At 41.2% G+C, this 16938-nt stretch overlaps 1 long non-coding RNA gene across 3 annotated transcripts; it reads left to right on the plus strand.

Moving 5' to 3' along the window:
- Window positions 1-71: 71 nt before the first annotated feature.
- Window positions 72-15748, plus strand: LOC120532393. 3 transcript variants are annotated; one of them, XR_005634284.1, is made up of 3 exons: window positions 72-345; window positions 10997-11152; window positions 15339-15748. It is a non-coding gene; the product is annotated as an uncharacterized LOC120532393 (long non-coding RNA). The 3 variants fall into 3 exon arrangements; XR_005634286.1 differs by lacking the exon at window positions 72-345 and adding an exon at window positions 3539-3611; XR_005634285.1 differs by lacking the exon at window positions 72-345 and adding an exon at window positions 9657-9818.
- Window positions 15749-16938: the final 1190 nt, after the last annotated feature.

Genomic DNA, 16938 nt, shown 5'->3' on the forward strand with positions numbered 1-16938 from the left:
GCCCATCTCGTTGGAGCACGAAAGCAACGTTTACAATCATTGGCTGGTTTGCCCGGTCTCATACTGTGATCTTAGCACTGCGTACAGCTTCATGTTTGGCTGAAGTTTTCGGCATTCCTTCAGCCGTGAGTCAGAACTGGAGTCACAGGGAAGCTTCCAGAAACCACGGTGACGACATCAGTAACTCCAACTCATTCACAATTGCCTACTTTGGGACTGTCACGAACAATTACGTGCAGGCAGAAATACCGGAACAGCGGAGCGCCATTCATTTCTTGGCGGATATAGCTGTAGTTAGAACCCTGTTCCGCCGCGAAGCCAACAGTCGGAATCACGGCCATTAAGGTGCGAATACAGAATTTGGTATGCTTTATGTACGTGATTTATTCGAGACCTTATTAGAAAATGTAAGACATTAACACTTTCCTGTCAGTTAGAAAGTATTGGATTAGCCTTGTACGTACCTGTTTATATTTGATATGAATCTGCTGATGCCTACAAACAACAGGTATGGACATACAATGCACCATGTGTTAATCCGTTAAAAATAACTCTAAATAAATTGAAATAGAAAAGAAAACTGGCATAAGTTAGCAAAACGGCTGTTTCTTGTATAGGTTTGCAGGGACACCTTAACAGTCATGGAGGTAGGTAGCAGGGGCAAGACAGGAGCCACGTTTGGAAGGCCTTTACAGAAATATAAGCAGTACATGAGAAGTGATTCAATGTGAAATTTGGAAAATTCGTATTAAAGACAAAAGAACATCATTAATGGTGAATAGCAGTCTAATGGTAATCTCCATTCTTAATCTTAAAATGTTGAAAGCCAACTTACAATAGGTTATTCTTACTGACATTGTTGTAATGTTGCTATAAATTCAGTAATGGTTGTAGCCCAGTGTCATTCGTATGGCACAATTAGATGACAAGCACTAATCCTACTAAATCAAATAAATATTCCCACAGGTGGAGTTCTGGTTAGTGATGTTTTAATCATCATGCTCATCCTTCTACTAATGAATCTGCTTAATCAATTTGGGCTTGCGGAGATTAGAAACCACAACTGCAGCACAGGGTCGAAAGTAAGATCCAACCAGTGGGTTCTTTAAGCTAAATAAGAATCATGGTCTTGCGAACATCAATGGAAATTAAGAGTTAATAAGAAATAAATTAGAAAAGTACAAATATAAAAGTAACATACTAAACAACAGCCAGTATGGGTTTATGAGAGAAAGATCCTGCCACACCAGTCTTTTAGATTTTTTTGAACAGGCCACTGTGATAGTTGACAAAAGCAAAGCATACAACATAATTTACGAGACTAACAAAAAGCCTTTGAATTAGTTCCATACCGAAGATTCATTCTGAAACTAGAAGCTGTAGACATAAGAGGTGTCCTGCAATACTAAGTCTCAAACTGGTTAACCAGCAGGAGATGAAAAGTACAAATATGAGAGGAATGTTACATGTGGAGTGAGGGTCTATCTTTGGACCACTACTTATTAATGACATAGATTTCCATATAGTTAGTAAACCAGTGAAGTTTGCAGGTGATACTTAAATTGGAGGAGTGGCGTACATTGAGGAGGCACAAAAACATTCAAGAAGATTCGGATAAGCTTCAGAGAAAGCAAATGCTTACAAGATGGGAGACACTGTCCTAAAGGATGCAGCTTCTGAAAAGGATTTAGGAGTTTACATTGACACAATATTTTCATAATCTAAGCAATGTGTAGAAGCTCTAAAAAGGCAAAAAAAGTTATGAGTCTACATCTGGAGTATTGAGTGCAGTTCTGGTCACCACCCTATGGGAGAAACAGAGCAGCACTTGAGGCTGTGCAGAACAGATCAACTAAGTGAATCCTAGGAGTTAAAGACCTGTTTTACTCTGACAGACCTTGAGAATTTAAACTTATTTACTTTCAAAGTAGGGGAGACTGCCTAGGCACCTAGTACAGGTCTTCAAAATCTAGAAAGGCATTGATAAAGCACATACATTAAAATTCTTTTCAGCTTAATGGAGGATCGCACATTTGAGGATACCCCGTAGAAATTAAGGGAAAATGAGGCCCGGAAGCACTTGTTGAGTCAGAGTTGTGGAAATCTGGAACAAACTACTAAGACGTGTATTTGAAGCAGACACCCTGACAACATTTAAGAAGTTTCAGGATGAGATACTAGGACACCTTAACTATTAACTGAACAAATGAGCTTGATGGATTAAATGGGCTTCTCTTGCTTGTCAACTTTGTTATGTTCTTATGTTAGAGTATATAAGAACCAGAAAGCACTTCTTCACAAAAAAAAACCTTGAAATGAGCAAACTCCCAAATCATGTTTTTAAATTGGAAACCCTGACAAAGCTTAGAAAGCATCAGTTTCAGTTATTGGGCCAACCTAGATATCTGCTAACCAGGTCAACTTGAATAATCCTCTCTCAGAAGTAAAGTGAAGTTTCTTTCCAAGAAGCTGTCCCTTGTTGTAACAGCAGATGAAAACGGTATTCAGTCAACCCTTTTTTTTACAACTTAGGTAATACTCATGGTGTTGGACATAATTTTAACAAAACTGCAATTTCCCACCTTGCTACTGCTGTTGCACTATTGCTAAGGTATACTCTGGTCCAGTGGTTCTTAAAAGCTTTTTTTTTTGTGTCCCAATTTTGCTGTTTTTTGTATCTTTGACATTCAGAATCAGCCCATGGGGGTCACCCTTTGCATAATTGGCACTGACAGTCATCCCTGGGGGATGAGTTGGAGAATCACCACTGATAGTCTGGCCTTGGTCCCCTTGGAGAATCGCAGATGCATATAATAGCTGTGCAGTGCCATTTACTTAAACTACTGTGACTGCAGTGACCCATTGCAAGACACTCCTCAAGATATACTTAACCCTTTCTAATTGATTACAATTGTAAATTTCATCTCTGCATGACCCAAAATCTGAAAACAACCATAGTCTAAGAACCTATGTGCTAGTCCTGCTGTGTGGATTGTGGAGTTAATCACGTTTCTTTAGTTTTCATAGTAGACCTCTCCAGCGGTTGTAATTATTTGCAAAAAATGCTTTTTGCACATATTATTGACCTGCAGATTAAATGGCTGCTTAAAAATGTACTGCTGTATGTATTAATACTGGGTAGGTTTTAGATTTTATGGGACTACATATTCATTTTGTCTTACTGTTTTGTCAAATTGTTAGCATGGGCATTTTAGAAGTCCTATTTATGATATGACATCTTCCTAGTCTTTTTCTGCTCATGTACATCTCTGATTGGAAATATGGGTGAAATCAGACAACTTTTGACTTTCTGCTCAGTTCTTACATAGAACAATTAAAGATTTTTTCCTCATGTAAATGAAAGTCAACAGAAACACATTACTTGAATAATGCATTGTATCAAATACATCACAACCAAAAAATACACTTTCTTGATAAGCTGACCAATTATTATTATTTTCTGTAATGTAATAAGGTGACAAAGACCTCACTCCCAGTGAAAATAATCAATAAAGTTACCTCTGAATTTCTTGTTAAGGGATTTCCAGCATAACATCTCTCAAGTAATGCAGTTGAAGCAGAAGCCTTGAAAACTTTTTAAAAACATCAGAGTAAGTAGACAAGCATCATGGACCAAATGTTCTCCTGTTTGTCAGACCTCTTTCTTTCTGCTGCATGTGGATACTACTTAGAAAGGTGTTCTTATATGACATTTCTTACTAGGAAGGTTTTATTTCCAATTTTTTCATGTAGCACAAGACTGCAGCATTGGGGATTTTCTGACATTGATTAGCAGTGTTGGCATTTCTTTGATTACATTTCTGATGTGAAAGGCACTCTATAGACACACACAGGCATATCCTCGGGCAGCAATATTTACAAGTAGACACCAGTAGCTGCTTAAGGGCAAAAAACAAAAGCTTTATAGAAATGTTATTGAAGTTTCAACAGTGGCAGTTGACACTAGTAATACTGTTTGAAAACACAAGTAATGTTTTGTTAATACCTCGGCATTTAAGAGATGAGGGTCCTGAGAGTTAATGCTCTCAAATGTATAATGAGGGCATCCTGGAAAAAAGTTAACTCACCTACTAAAAGGCGAATCAGCTGAGAAGTAGCAATATCAAATTTTATAATAGTAGGAGATCCATTTTAGCTGGTTCAGAAAAAAGGATGGAAGGATGGTCGAATCATTCTAATAGTCTTTTAATAATCCATCATAAGGAAATTACACACAACACACCTTACTGCGACATTTCAGCACTGGGGACTGTGGGACTATGGGAATAGCTTAAGGCTGCCAAGAAATTTTCTGGCATTTCTGAGACTGTACCAAGTGTTCACAAGTGCTGTAATTTTGTCATTATACATATCTGAGGTGTATAGTTTTATCATAAGGTTTCTAATCCAGCCACATTTACGGTATTCAGTTTCATGTTTTATTTTGCCATATTTTAAACGGATCCCATTTTATTCTGTCATGTGTTATTCTGTTACCTCCCCAGATCTGTAATATGGCACAGTCTGTTCACTCTGCAAAGACTCCTGTTACATTGGCCTCCCAAAGGTTCATATGTAGTTGTGATTTTGAAGGCAGTAAATATAAGCCCATCTTTCTCGATTATGATTTGGCCTGCACTTTTATACTGTGTTAAAAACTGTTTTCTCATTTTATTTAATCTTTGCCTACATGGAGGAATTTGACTGTACTCTATACACCTATAATGAATGAACAAAATATTTAATCCATCTGTTTTCAAACCCTTGGAGCCTGAAGCTTAGCCCAGTCAGCATCAAACATTAGTTAGAAATGAGAACTGGACAGACCACATTCCTGTACCAGTCTAGTTTAGACTTGCCTGTAAACCTAATTATTGTGCACGTCATTGTTATTTGAGTGGGAAACCCATGAAGACACAAAGGAAATATGGAAAGTGCACACAGACAGTAAATCAGCTGGACTACACCACCGTTATACCATATGTATGAGTGTTGATTGAAAATTGTGGCGCCTGTCCCCGTCATTCAATTTCATATAAAGAGGTTTTTGAATTGGGAAATTTTTCCTTTTTAAAATACCTGCCTTAATATCCTATACACGTCTTGCAGCACTCCAAGACATTTTCAGACACAATTATGTAAAATTCTCTTCAGGACAGTGGCTGTAGCTTTTTTTACCTCTTTATCAGATAAAATTTTGTTTCTGTTATTTCGTCACTGTATTGCTTCCACCAACACTAGGGCTCTGCCATTGTCCTGCTCATTGTCTCTGTTTCACATCCCTGATTTAGCATTTCAGAAGTCTATCGACCAACTTCCTGAAGCGTTCAAGCATTTGGATCTGTGTTGTATAGTTCAAGTCACATTACTAAAAACTGCAATAACAAAATAGGGGTTAAACTATTGTGTGTGACAGCTTTAAGGAATATTCCACCCAAACGTGATATCTCTCTATTATAAAAAAAATCTTGGAAGCCTTGAGAGGAGACGATACGTGATTTTCTCTGAGACACTTTAACGTCCTGCGAAACAAGGCAGTGAGACAAAAAGACAGCTGCTGCACAGACTTTTAATTGATCGACATGCAGCTCGGCAGCAGCAGCTGATCCGACCGCATCTCCTTAGTGTGCGATCAACCCCCCCTTCATAATGCAAGCAGCAGAGATGCAAAGTGGCTGCCGTGCAGTGCGCCTGGGGGTTGGGAAGGGGTGGTTGAGCCAAGCGAGAAGGGGGCGCAGCCCACTAGTGCTTTTTTATGTTACTTACCCTGTGTACTTTGTAGTGATGGCTGAGAATAATGTTTAATCTCATGCTTTTGTCCAGAATGGAGAGAAAAAAAAGTTTGTGATGTAATATAAGCTAATATTGAATAATTCTGCCCATTGGCAAACAATGTGAAAAAATGGTCCATGGATAAAAGGAAAAAAATCACACTTCACTCATGTCGCATAATCCACATGTCAGCTATCCACTTGTATGCGCAAAGTATGCAAAATACATGATTTGCTTTTAGAATATTGATGAATATTTATGGTTCTTCTGAAAAAATTAGCATAAATCATAAGCAGGAAACTTTCTTTATGAATTATGACAAGACAAGGTGGATCTTACATGGGATAAGTCACATATACCGAAAATTCAATTTGGGTGGAGATTTCTTTTAAGGAAGGTACCACAATCAACCTAGCTTCTGGTCTACACTCACAAGACGTTTGAGTCCTACACCATTATGCAGTCAAACTATACCTAGGATTTGTACAGTATAGCCGGACACAGACAGGCAGACACGTTTGAATCACCCACAACACTTTTATTATACATACTATTTACAACAAAGTACACCAAAACCCCAAAGTCCCCCAAAAGTTCAGGCCTCACAATAATGCCTCTTTCTCTTCAGGCCGCCTCCTTGCCTCTCCTCCTGAGCTCCGTCCTTCTCCACTCCCAACTCAAGCCAACGAACAGAGGGAGGCAGCCCCTTTTATAATCACTCAGATGTGCTCCAGGTGCCTCCTGAAAATCTTCTGCCGGCACTCCCCAGTGTGGTAGAAGTGCCGGCTGTGCACCCGGAAGCACTCTGGGGGTTCCCGATCCTTTTCCCCCCAGCACTTTCGGGTGTGGCGGAAGTGCTGAGGGCCAGGGCTCCGAAGGCATTGGGGCGCCCCCTGGCGGTCCCCATAGGCACCAAGACGGTCGCCCCACGTGGTTTGGGGGAGGCGCAAGCCCTCATCTGGGGCGTCCTGGCTGGGTACTCATTTTTTCTGTTGATAACCCTTTGTGATGAAATTCTTCAATAAGATTTGGACATAATACGTCTTCTTTAATTGGGCACTTAAAGTGAGGAAAAAGTTAAAAGCTGAAAGCGCCAGAAGTGTGTCTGACAAAAGCATTCAGAAGACTGAGAGGTGAGAGTACTGTGGTCTTGTTTGAAAATGATTGATATGATGGCGTGACTTGAAAGGATCTCATGGCAATATTCTCGTCTTCCGGGACTTGAAAAAATCATTTCCAAAAAGTCTCATCTTCTAAAAAGTCTTGTCACGTCGAAAGATTTTTTAATATAATATATACAGGTATATATACACACACATACACAAGGGAGTACCTAAAAATAACTGGAATATAATAAAAAAATGATTTTAATAATTTATACTTTCTGAAACTTTAGTCTCCTTCAAAGTACTTTCCATGTGAATGAATGCACTTGTCCTGAAGGTTTTCCCACTGCTGGAAACATTTTTGGAATTGCTGAAGAGAAACGTTGTTCAAAGCTTGCAGCGTTTTTTCTTTGACTTCCTCCACGGTACAAAAACACTTTCTTTTGAGTTCTTTTTACTTATTCGGGAACAATAAATGGTCGCACGGAGCAAAGATCAGCCAAGTAGGGAAGGTGGCAAAAAGACACACAAGTCAATTCAGAAATCTCTTTAATAGTCCAGTGACAATCTTCGTAAATTGCATTGCAAAAGTTTTTAAGATTTTCGTCATTCCTAATTGTGGAAGATCGGCCAGATCTTGGTTGGTCTTCAAGTGACACTTCCCCTCATTTGAAATGCGAAAGCCACACGTAGACCTGTGTTTTACTTAAAGCTTCCACTTTAAAAGCAGTTTCAAGCATCACTACAGTTTCTGGAGCTGTTTTCCCTAAAAGAAAACAAAACTTAATGCAGACTTGATGTTCTTTATGATCCCCCGTCACAAAAATTGCAGGACACGTTTAATAAGCACCAAGAAACACCGACACGGAATGCCATACAAATATTACAGAGCAATGCCACTTGGCAGACTGCCACAGAATACTGTAAGTATGCTACACCTAATGGTGAAATTCACAATTAGTCTACATTGCGCACCAGGTACAGATTCCGGTTATTTTTGGGTATCCCCTCGTGTGTGTGTGGTTCCCTACAGACCTTTCCTGGGAAATCCTGCAAGGTTCCGGCGCCTCAGAAAACGTCACTTCCGAAGCCGGCCCCTTTGATGACATCACTACAGAAGCCGGCCACTTTGATGATGTCACTACCGAAGCCGGCCCCTTTGACGTCACTTCCAATGCCGGCCCCTTTGCTGATGTAACTTCTGGTTCCGGCCCCTTTGCTGACATCAGTTCCTCTCCAGACCTTTAAAGCCCCCATCTTGGGCTACTATAGCCAGTTCTGTTATGGACTCTGTGATATGCACATTGTGTATTTGATTCAGAAAACCCTTTTGCAGCTGGGAAAAACAATATACGGGTGGCTGCCCCAAACCTTTATAATGTCTTGGAATCGTTTGTATAGCAATATATAATAATATATGTCTATCTATCTAGCTATCTATCTAGTAGCTCTGCCACCTGTTTAAGACAGGTTGAAATCTAAATAATGTAAACTTCAGCTTTAATGTTTGCAGTGCACCATCTATTGGAATGTATTTTGTAATGCATGTAATACTAAAATGTATTGCATTTGTAGGTCCAACAGATGGTTGCATCTATACGTCATAATATGTACACATCTAATGTACTTTATAAATGGAGTTTATTCCAACAGTATCTACTATATAATAATATGCTAAGATCTGTGTATGTGTGCTCAATCCCTCAGAGCAGTCTAATTGGTCAGTATGACTTTGATGACGCAATCAATAGAGGAAGTGAGAGTGTGAGACAAACAAGGAGGAGTAAAGGCATATATGAGGCACGCTGAGAGAGTCGCCTTCAAAGATAGGAAGCATCCAAGCTGACAGGAGGTATGAAAGGTGCCTTGATACTGAGTCAAAGAAGCAGGCCTGATGGGAACTCACTCGAGAAAGGGAGCTCTGGGTCAAGAGAGGTTCAGAAACATGCAGATATCAAGGAAAGGTGTTGTAGACACACATACAGAAAGTGTGAGCAAATATTATAAAATTATTCTTTTGCCTGTCCTTGACATTTAGTGTGGCTAGTTGAGTGTATATAGCAGGAAGTACCCTAAAATGGTGCACCACTGGATACATGCTAGGCCAGTTTGTCACTGTGCTCATCTGCATGTCTCTAAAATGTGCGAGGAGAACCTGCAAAGACAAAGGTAGAACATGCAGGTTAAACACGGATTTTCTTCAGGAGCTGTGAGGCAGCATGGCTAACTGCTTTGCCACATAGCAGGGTTCAGTTCCAGATAATGCATTTGATGTACTGTACATCAGAGTAGGTGTGAGTGATGCAACATCAGACTCTCATAAGTGGTAAATCAGGTTAATTGCTAATTATCAAAGCTGCAACAATCCATCACTTTCATTTCCGTAATTAAGAGTACTTTTTTTTCCCCTCATTAAATCTTATTAAAAAAAGGAGTGTTGCAATACGTAACACACGTATGTGCCTCGTGTCTGCCTTTCACAGAGGAGACAGACACTGCAGTACATTTCAAGTCAAAGCTTCCTGTTAAAAAAAAAGACAGAGAGAAAGAGAGCCAATTGGAAAAGAGCTGCAGCTGGGATTGTCCTTATAAAAGGAAGCATCGACATATATGGCAGATTGTCGGTTCTCCAGACTAGACTATCACAGAAAATTGGTTCAGCCCTACAACTGCAGGCAAGCATTCCAAGAATAACAAAAAAAAAAAAAGAAAAAGAAAAAAAGAGCTTGAAAAAAAAAGACCAAATGAGTCATCTGGTACTGAATGTAACAAGTACAAATGTTTCATGCTGCTCTATCAGTTCCTCCTCCGTGTGCACTCAAATGCCACACTTAAAGCGGCAGCCTGCTGCATAACGAGAAGCCTTTAAAGGTTGCCTCTGTAGTACCAGGTCAATCCCTAACCTTTTTCAAGGTACCACAGATAAATCACGGATTGAAGGTAATGTGCATGTAATGCTGTCTGTTAATGTTCTGTGCCTCTTTTTAGTGGATATTTTCCTCTTTTTACACCTCTCATCTCCATTTAAAAACACTACAACTGAATCAGTGCCGTGCGCTGCTCAGGGCGGATCCATTTGTCCCCCTCTCATTTCTAATGTAGAACAGTTTGCCTTACAGAGCAGGTGATTGGTAACATGGGGCTAAAAAGCTGAGGCAATTTAATTGCTGGCATGGTGTGGCTTTTCCATTATGAACATGTATGGAATGAAATTTGGTAGACTCTTTTGCCTTGAGATGCTGGTTGTCAATAGCAAATATTCTTATTTTGGTGTATAAACATATGTCAGTTACTTCAAATTCTATGAATGAGAGTTTGGAATAGTGCTTACAGTTAACTTCGGGTTAGGGATAGGGTTAGGTTTATTTAGCTTTTGGAAAACCACCTGCTTCTGAACTTTGTCCTTGGATATGCCCCATTGTCCCCATTCACATTCAGTAAATGATTACATGCCCCACCCTGTATTTTGATTTCACGTCTAGGCCTCTTTCCCCTCAACCCTTTAGTGTTAATGTTTAGGATGGCCGAGTAGTGCTTCAGCCCCAGAGTCTATTTTCATGTGATGTGTAGCACCCAAATACTCATGATGTCGTAGCACAATAAGGCAATGCTTACTTATATGAGTTTGTCATGTAAAAGGAAACACAGAGACCAAGATTAAGGGGATTCCATCCCGGTATACTATAAATTGTTCTGCAAGGAATTAGTATGGTCCGCATTCCCCTGTCTTGTGATTTCACGCTGCTCGTCGAATCCGTTAGCTGCTCCCTAGTCACTCGTGTGTGACAATCTTTACTTACAAACCTGAGTGCACATTGAGATCTCAAGATGATGGCCTATTTGAAATTCCAAGGATTGATAAAAAAACAATGAGAGTGAGCTTTTAGTTACAGTGCTGCAAAGCTGTGAAGTGATCTCTGTTTTAATATAAGAGACCTTCAGTCTCAGTTTTTAAATCCCGGCTGAACGACTCACTACTTCAGTCTAGCATGCCCTGACTAGAGCTGCTGATTAATTGTGCATACTGCATTTATGCTTGTTAGTTGTTTGTATAGAAATGTAAGTATCACAGCCTTTTAAAACCGTTACTAACCCTCCTTTCTTCTGTTTCTCTTCAGGGTATCTGGATGTGGACCCTGGTGCTGCTGACAGGCTGCTCTCCTGCATAAGGATAAGTTATCTCAGATAAGGGAATGTTGGAAATTTGGATTGAAAGATTCTCTTATCAGATTGGATGGCCAACACAGACTCCACTATAGAAAACCTAGGAGCAGGTAGGCAGCCAGTTGGCCAAGGTTTTTATTTTTGACTTGCATGATTTTAATCTTCATTGTTGTTCAATTACTTATTTAATGGAAAGATATTGTTGGTTTCCTGCAGTGGGCTGGTGCCCTGCCCGGGGTTTGTTTCCTACCTTGCGCCCTATGTTGGCTGGGATTGGCTCTAGCAGACCCCCTTGACCCTGTAGTTAGGATATAGCGGGTTGGATAATGGATGGATGGATATTGTTGGTTTCCATTTATGTTTATTCAGTTCCTACTTTTTTCTCTATATTTTTTTAACATATTTGCATTTATATGTGTACCAGTTTTGTATTTAGTAATTAATATTATCTATATTTGTATTTTAACTGAGAATTGTTCACAGTGCTCTGTGCCTGCACTCAGTGAAAAGCACCATACAAAATAATAAGTTAAGTTATATTGTGCTGTATTCTATTAGCAAATGCCACAGCTATTTAGATAAATCCCAAATAAACACTGAATGTCGGCTGCTGGTGTGAAGTGATCCACCTTGAAGAGCTAGAACTTAAGATACCCTGGCAGAGAGACTACAGGTATCAGCATACTGGGCTGGGCTGCTATCACCAGAGAGTGTGATGCCCTCACAGAAGGTACCATTTAAATGATAGATTAACCTACAGAGTGTGCGTCTGTCCTATACATGGTACTCTGATAACTCACTGGAAATGGGAAGACAACTTAAGGTTTGTATGCCCTTTTGTTAGAGCAGATTCTGCTCAGATTTCAAGTGCTTAGCTGCATAAGCAGAGAGTGTGGGTACGAGACTGGCCTGTCCGCAGTCCTGACCTAACAGTTTAATAAGTGTTACTAAATGAAATGGTGATGTGACACAGTGATAAACACTCAGCTGCCCAACTCTCTTGAGGATGTTATAGTCATTAGATTTGAAGGGATTGTTTATTTTCATAAAAACAATTCAGTTCACAAGGTAAAACATCAAATAAGGTGATGGTGTAGTTTTTTCATCCATCCATCCATCCATCCTCTTCCGCTTATCCGAGGTCGGGTCGCGGGGGCAGCAGCTTAAGCAGAGAGGCCCAGACTTCCCTCTCCCGGCCACTTCTTCCAGCTCTTCCGGAGAATCCCATGCTCCCAGGCCAGCCGGGAGATATAGTCCCTCCAGCATGTCCTGGGTCTTCCCCGGGGCCTCCTCCCGGTTGGACGTGCCCGGAACACCTCACCAGGGAGGCGTCCAGGAGGCATCCTGATCAGATGCCCGAGCCACCTCATCTGACTCCTCTCGATGCGGAGGAGCAGCGGCTCTACTCTGAGCCACTCCCGGATGACTGAGCATCTCACCCTATCTTTAAGGGAAAGCCCAGACACCCTGCGGAGGAAACTCATTTCAGCCGCTTGTATTCGAGATCTCGTTCTTTCGGTCACTACCCATAGCTCATGACCATAGGTGAGGGTAGGAGCGTAGATCGACTGGTAAATTGAGAGCTTTGCCTTACGGCTCAGCTCCTTTTTCACCACGACAGACCGATGCAGAGCCCGCATCACTGTGGATGCCGCACCAATCCGCCTGTCGATCTCACGCTCCATTCTTCCCTCACTCGTGAACAAGACCCCGAGATACTTGAACTCCTCCACTTGGGGCAGGATCTCTCCCCCAACCCTGAGAGGGCACTCCACCCTTTTCCGGCTGAGGACCATGCTCTCGGATTTGGAGGTGCTGATTCTCATCCCAGCCGCTTCACACTCAGCTGCGAACCGATCCAGAGAGAGCTGAAGATCACGGCCTGATGAAGCAAACAGGACAACATCATCTGCAAAAAGCAGTGACCCAATCCTGAGTCCACCAAACCGACCCCTTCAACACCCTGGCTGCGCCTAGAAATTCTGTCCATAAAAGTTATGAACAGAATCGGTGACAAAGGGCAGCCCTGGCAGAGTCAAACTCTCACTGGGAAACGGGCTCGACTTACTGCCGGCAATGCGGACCAAGCTCTGACACCGGTTGTACAGAGACCGAACAGCTCTTATCAGGGGTCCGGTACCCCATACTCCCGGAGCACCCCCCACAGGATTCCCCGAGGGACACGGTCGAATGCCTTTTCCAAGTCCACAAAACACATGTAGACCAGTCGGGCAAACTCCCATGCACCCTCCAGGACTCTGCTAAGGGTGAAGAGCTGGTCCACTGTTCCTCCTGAATCCGAGGTTCGAGTATCCGACGGACCCTCCTCTCCAGAACCCCCGAATAGACTTTTCCAGGGAGGCTGAGGAGTGTGATCCCTCTATAGTTGGAACACACCCTCCGGTCCCCCTTTTAAAGAGGGGGACCACCACCCCGGTCTGCCAATCCAGAGGCAGTCTCCCCTGATGTCCATGCGATGTTGCAGAGATGTGTCAACCAAGACAGTCCTACAACATCCAGAGCCTTAAGGAACTCCGGGCGTATCTCATCCACCCCCGGGCCCTGCCACCAAGGAGTTTTTTGACCACCTCGGTGACTTCAGTCCCAGAGATGGGAGAGCCCATCTCAGAGTCCCCAGGCTCTGCTTCCTCATTGGAAGGCATGTTAGTGGGATTGAGGAGGTCTTCGAAGTACTCCTCCCACCGACCCACAACATCCCGAGTCGAGGTCAGCAGCGCACCATCCCCACTATATACAGTGTTGACACTGCACTGCTTCCCCCTCCTGAGACGCCGGACGGTGGACCAGAATCTCCTCGAAGTTTTTTCAATATATATATTTTTTTGTTTTATGTTATTAATTTTATTATAATCATTCCATACAAATACAGTAGATCAATTTTTACAAAAATTAGGATTGAAAACAAATCGTCCCCCACCCCTGAGAAAGAGAGCCTGGCCAACGGAGCAAAACTTAAAGCTTGTAAACATACCTAAATTGATTAGTTTAATAGGGCAATAGAGATGAATGGAGAAGAGAAAGAAATGCGGAGAGAATTGCTTCCTCGATGCTTTAAGAGCTTATTCTAAAATATTATTGATTAGATCCTGCCAGGTTTTGAAAAAGCTCTGTACAGATCCTGTAACTGAGTATTTGATTTTTTCCAATTTCAAATAGTATAAAACAGCGGTTTCCCACTGACTTAAAAGAGAAGAGTTAGGATTCTTCCAGTTTAGCAAAATAAGTCTGTGTGCCAAAAGTGTAGTGATTGCAATCACAGTTTGTTTGTCCCTCTCCACTTTAAGCCCATCTGGAAGAACACCAAACACAGCTGTTAATGGGTTAGGAGGGATTGGGACACCAAGGCTGTCTGAAAGGTAATTAAAAATATTGGTCCAGAATAATGTTAATTTGGTACAGGCCCAAAACATGTACCCCAGTGAGGCTGGGACTTGGTTGCAGCGTTCACAGGTTGGATCTTGCTCTGGAAACATTTTGGAGAGTTTTAGGCAAGATAGATGTGCTCGATATATAATTTTGAGATGAATAATTGTATGCTTTGCACATATGGCACGCGAGTGAATTCTCTGCATTGCTACCTTCCACTCCTTTTCTGATATATTGATTAAGAGATCTTTTTCCCATTGTCCTCTTGGATCTTTGAAAGGGAGAGACTATAAAATCATTTTATATATTGCAGAGATGGTGTCTAAGTCCTCGAAATTGAGCAATATTTTTTCCAGCATGGAGGAGGGTGCAAGATGAGGAAAATCGTGCAGGTTCTGTTTAACAAAGTTCCTAATTTGAAGATAGTGAAAGAAATATGTAGCTGGAAAGTAAAATTTGGAATGTAATTGTTCATAGGATGCAAATATGTTGTCTATATAAAGATCTCTAAGCAAGTTAATCCCAAATTTTTTCCAGATATTAAAAACTGCATATGTTTGCGAGGGTTGAAAGAGGTGGTTCTCTTGCAGAGGTGCAACAGATAAAAGCTTCTCCATCATAAAATGCTTTCTACATTGGTTCCATGTTCTGAGTATGTGAAGCACAATTGGGTTATTAGTATATTGGCGATAACTTACATTTGTTGGGGCACAAATCAGGGAATATAAAGAAGTACTGCAGGATTTTACTTTTATTGTGGACCAAGCCTGTTTTTTCAATATAGTACAGTGTCACACACGTACGCTTGGGAGAAGGTGAATCGGCTCAAATAATGTTGTTTCTCAGCTGGACCAAGGGTTGGCAGTGTCATCTAACCATTGTTCCTTTTGTCCCTCTGCAAACCAGCAGAAGTACCAACCAAACAGTGATGTCACCACCAAACCACCCTCTGATGACGTCACTTCTGGCCTTTCCTGATGACATCTTTCCTTTCAGAACCTGCTTACCAAAGACATCACTGTCTCTTCCGGCTATACTTATATTATATTTACTTATACTCCTGTCTACCATGGTGCTTGCAACCTGTTGCATGTTGGGCATGAAAATAAGAATTTCACTGGACTCTGTACATGTGACAGTATCTCTAATTAAACCCTTCTGCATTATTATCTTGTTTTAATAAATCCATCTGTCCATTTTCTAAACCTGCTTCTCCAGGAACCTATCCCATCAAGCAATGGGGACAAAGCAGAAACCGTCTACAGAAAAGACACCCACCATTTCATGCTGAATACACACAGACCAATTTAGCATCAGCAATCCACCTAACCTGCATTTCTTAGTACTCTGAAATGAAACCCATGCAGATACAGGGAAAGCACCTAGGACTTGAACTGCACTCTTCTACAGGCAGTTGAGAGGCATTGGTGCTATCACAGTGCCATTGTGCCGCTCTTTTTATTTATTTTTGGTCTCCTTCACTTTATTTGAGATCATAACTTCCTCTTGCACACCTCCTTTTGGCCAAAACTGAAATACTAAGATTGTGTGCCGTACTCTTTTGTTATGCTGAATGCCTGGACAAATGTATCAGGAAAGCCTGCCCCATCACAGGGTGAACCCTGGACACACTGGAAGCTGTTTGTGGAAAAGAGTATGGTGACGAAATTGGATGCCATTATGAAAAATCCCCTCCAGGAGGTGCTCTCTTGGAGCATTTTTAGCTATAGGTTCATTCCATTACGGTGTGCTGAGAAGCGTTCTCAGGGAATCTTTTCTGCCCACTGCTATCAGGCAATTCAATGATTCCAATGTTAAGTTTATTGATTGATTGATTGATTGATTGGCTGTATTATCTGTCCTGTGAGTCTGTATCCTCCTTTATTATGTTTCTACTATATATATATATATATATATATATATATATATATATATATATATATATATATATATATAAATTTCCCCATGGGATTAATCTAATCTAATACAATTTAATGCTTCTCAAAATGAACCATTCATCACTGAATCTTATTAATCCAAGTTTGGATCAGAGCAGATGGGACCCAGCATTGGGAGCTGGGCAGGGGCCTATTGTCATTGTGTTCAGCCATATTGGGCCATTTTAGAGATGCTTAATAAGGTTACACAAATAGGGAGGAAAGCTTATATGAACACTGGGAGAATGTGCAAATTACACATAGTGAGATTCAGACCTTGATGTCCTGAATCTGTGCTGAGGACTCCCTCTAAGTTAATAATATGTGAGAAACATCATCTCATAGTGGTTCATATGATACTAGTCAACAGCAGACTGCCGGAATAGCCTGTGTTAATATTTCAGATGATCCTAATAGGCCTATGAATTGCAGAGGATCCAGCAGGGCTTTCTAGGTTTTAACTGATTTCAGGTATGTGAACCACCCTTTTAAAAGGTTTCAGCCAAGTGTGAAAAGCAGAAGGAAAATCCACAGAAACCTGAAAAGTAAAGGGAGTTCTTTCTAATAAGTAT

Source organism: Polypterus senegalus, chromosome 7 (genome assembly GCF_016835505.1).
Source record: "Polypterus senegalus isolate Bchr_013 chromosome 7, ASM1683550v1, whole genome shotgun sequence".
Taxonomy (NCBI): domain Eukaryota; kingdom Metazoa; phylum Chordata; class Cladistia; order Polypteriformes; family Polypteridae; genus Polypterus; species Polypterus senegalus.